The sequence below is a fragment of the Vicugna pacos genome, chromosome 30 (genome assembly GCF_048564905.1).
Source record: "Vicugna pacos chromosome 30, VicPac4, whole genome shotgun sequence".
NCBI classification, from domain to species: domain Eukaryota; kingdom Metazoa; phylum Chordata; class Mammalia; order Artiodactyla; family Camelidae; genus Vicugna; species Vicugna pacos.
In genome coordinates, this window is record NC_133016.1 from 33,056,350 (window position 1) to 33,060,394 (window position 4,045).

At 31.5% G+C, this 4,045-nt stretch overlaps 1 long non-coding RNA gene across 1 annotated transcript; it reads left to right on the forward strand.

Annotated features, from left to right (window-relative positions):
- Positions 1-1,904: 1,904 nt before the first annotated feature.
- Positions 1,905-3,575, forward strand: LOC140690390 (uncharacterized). Its single transcript, XR_012065657.1, has 3 exons — positions 1,905-2,177; positions 2,822-2,963; positions 3,303-3,575. It is a non-coding gene; the product is annotated as an uncharacterized lncRNA (long non-coding RNA).
- The last annotated feature ends 470 nt before the right edge of the window (positions 3,576-4,045 follow it).

Below are 4,045 nucleotides of genomic sequence, written 5' to 3' on the forward strand. Positions count from 1 at the left end.
CTGCAAGTTTACTAAGTTTTTTGACTATTTCTAACAGTCACTGGAGGAGTATATGGTATTTTCCATCTATGTATAATTATGTCATCTGTAAAATTTGTACTACCTGTTTACAAGTTGGATGCCTTTTATCTTTTTTCTTGACTAGTTTTTCTGGCTAGGACTTCTAGTAGTGTAATTTAGGACTTGTGAGAATGAGCTACTTTTCTGTAGTACTGGACCAGAGGAAAACCTTCCTGTATGTTCACATTGAACTTGATGTTAGTCATGGGTGTTTCATATATGGCTTTTATTATTTTTAGTTATATTCTATCCAGAGAGAATTTGTTAAGAATTTATTGTATACAAAAGTTAAGATCAGTTCTGTCAATAATTTTCTTACATTTTTTGAGATTGTTACTTTTGAATTCTCTGTTTTGTAAGGGATGGTATCACACTTTTTGATTTGTGTATGTAAAATAATATTTATGGGTCTGGAATAAATCACAGTTAACTGTAGTTTATAATACTTATAAAATGTAATGAATTCTGGTTGCTAAAATTTATTTATAATGGAATATACACATACAGAAGGAAAAATTTACATTGTAGCTTTAGTGTATATTTATTTATTTAAAAAGTTTTTCCCTCGTTTTGAATTTGGCTTATGTTTAATGGAATTTATTTCTAAAAAAAGTATAACTTTTGGTAGAACTGGATTTACTACAGTTTACTGATACAGCTCATAGCTATTATTTACATTTAGTGCACAAAAGAGATGCCTTAAAATGCCGTATTATACTAACAATGACAAATGTTTCAGGAATGGGAAACATATTGCTTCCTAAAATGCATTACCAGTTCTTTTGCACCCCAACCCACATATACTGTTATTTCCTTGTTTTTTGATTGTTTGCCCCTTAATGGAGTCACTGCTTATAGAAACCAGGACTTTGTGCATAACTGTATTTATCAAAGACATTTTCAAACACTTAACAGAAGCAACAAATATATGGATTATAAAAATGAAAGGAAAATTTATTCCTTCTAGGGACTGAAAAACCTCTGAGTGAAAGAATGGTAAAAATAAACATTTGTAAGGTACCGTAAGATTTTCTCTTGTGTTATTTTAAAGTAGAATATTAAATTTCATTTGTTTTAGTTATAGCGCTGAATTACAAATTAAAACAAAAATTCTCCCCTTTGGGATTTCTTAAATTTGATTGATTATTTTAATCTAATTTTAATTCATATATATTTACCATTTATTTATAAACATAACAAATAAATTGATATTTTTTCTGCTGAAGTTTCAAATATAGAGTTACTTATTGTAAAGTACACAGATAAATAAATACTTCCGTTTCCAAATCAAATTTTGTTTCACTTCAATTACAAATGATAATAAAATAGTTATACCTTTTCTGCACAGGTTTTAGACAAATTTCAAGTTAAATACCAAAACTTTAAAATTATTTTACTTATTTTTTTCATATTTATACTCTGTTCACCAATCTGGTGTAAATTTGTGTACAAAAGGAAGGAGATTGGTTTCATTTCATAGACCCCAAATTAAATTATTTAAAAAGATTTTGTGGGGAAATTATTTCCACATCACACTATAAAATTAAACATCCTATATGTTTCATTTTAACTGGATGAATAAGAAGGAAACACTGGCTGAATGTTCCACTTGAGTTGCTAGAAGACCTGCCATTTTGTGATGTCACAGCCTCTCAGGTTGAGAACCACTTTGATGGCCTAACAGTTTAACTTGCAGGCCTGCTAAAGCAGCATTTGAAGCTGCAGTGCTCAAAATCATGCAGATTAGAAATGAAGCTGTAGAAAAATTTTTTGAGATGGAGCATATTTCTTCAGAAATTCAAGATGTGTCTCCTTAAGTTGGACCAACTGGGTTCAGGAAACTCTGGTAGATCTCTATTGTGTGATCAAACATTCTCTGCGCACTTGGACTTGTGGTCTGTGATTGAAGAAAATGCTTTTCAGACTTTGTCTGAAGAATCCTTGATAAAAAGGCCATGTTACACACATTGTGTCTCGGAACCAAATGAAGATAATGATTTTTGTCCTCTGACATTCCCAAGAAAACTCTGGAAAATGGCTGGGAGTGACCAATTTAAATCCATCTGGTGGGATGATAATGTAACTTCCATAGTGATTGATGAAGATGTCTTTAAGAAGTAAGTTTTGAAAAGAAAGGCCCCTTTCAGAATATTTGAAACTGGAAGTATGAAAAGTTTAGTTAGACGGCTTAACCTTTATGGGTTTAGTTAAGTGACACAGAATTTTCAAAGATCTGCTTATCTAGCTGACTTTCTGGCACAAGGAAAAGAAGTCTCTGTTTTAAGCAAGGTATTCAGAAATTTTAGTTCCGATTTGGTAACTTATGCATAAAATTTTATTTTGTACATCAATCAATGGCAATATAAATGTAAAGCTTGATTTTGAAAATTGTATAAAACTACAAAGGTTAAAATCCTTATTTTTCTAAAAATGATGACAGTGCATTAACTATTCAAGATTATGAGAAACTTTGCTTGCAACTATGAATCTTATCAGAAATCTAAATAAAGCTATTAAAGCTGCTTTTAAAAAGTGGCATTCTCCGTTACTGCAAATGCTAACGTCTTAAATTTGATGACTGTACTATTTAAATGTGTATTTTCCAAACAAGGAACTTCAAAATATCGTCAGCAATGTTCATATTTTGATGATATTATCTTTGCATTGTAAACGTGAAATCTGAGGTTTTATAGGTTAGGCTTATTGTAGTGTTGTATTTTGTTCTAATATATTATTAAAAATCTTTCTTTTTTTGTTGTAGCTGCAGTTCTACCATAATCCAAATTTTAAAAGAGCCTGTCACAAGCTTTTAGTGAGAATTAAAAGAAGAATTGGGATTAAAAATGCCTCTCTGGTATCTTCATCGTCTCAAGATTTCAACAAGAAGCTCTTTAAAGGAGGAGGTAATGTTGGTAAACATAATTCTGATTTTGCGTATGACACTAGTGGAGAAAGTGCATTTTTACCTTCTCCAAATTTAAACATGGCTCTAATAAGGAAGCCCTCTACTAGCCACATAATTGGTGATACAACTACCCCAATCAAGGTGATTTTTCTCCTCTATCATCAATGTCAGTTAGACCACCAGAACAAATTGCAGTGGATCAAAGTGCTATTTTCAATCACTTGACCACTGTCTATGAGCACTCTCAAAGCAGCTACACTGAAGCAAATGGCCGTGTTTTGAATTTCATTACAACTACAAATTCTACTCTAAGTACAGCATCTTTTCTCCCATACAGAGCAATTATTTTGGACTGATTGTGGAGCCTTGTACTTTTCCAAAAAGATATCACAACATATCTGCCAATGAAGGTCGTTTTTCTAAATTTCAACAAGGGAGAACACCACGGTTTCTAGTGCCATTGATAGCTGATACATCAGCTACATCTCTTTCAAGGCCAACTCATCAGACATCTTCAGGTTATGAATGTCATCCTAATTACAACTGATCTATCAGAGGACTACCAGATTATGCAGGATAACAAAGATTAAAATTGATGTTGGCAAATGTCGACTAATATCTGCAATTTTCTTATTTGAAAAATAAACATAGTTGTGTACATTTATTATCCTTTTTTTAAAAAAAATGGATTAATGAGTTAAACGGGAGACTAAGTTACCATTTAAAGAAAAAAAGAGATATTTGATTGATATGATCATTCGATGGAACAATATGGGTGTAAATTTAAATAATTTCTGTAAGGAAAAGAGGAAAATGGAAGAATTTGTAAAAAGACCAAAACATGGAGAGAGGGAAAATTACTAAGTTGTTTCTGGTTCATCCTGGAAAGTATTAAATGTGTTTAGTTAGGATATGTTGGAACAGGATATAAATGCAGGAACCGGCCCAGGAATCATGGTCTCTATTATGTCATATCTGGTATCATAAAAGTCACATGATGTATTCTCAGATGGCACATTCAGAATGTGGTAGAACTTAAGAAGTAATTTTATCTATTGTCTTCTTTGTGCTGTTTTCAAA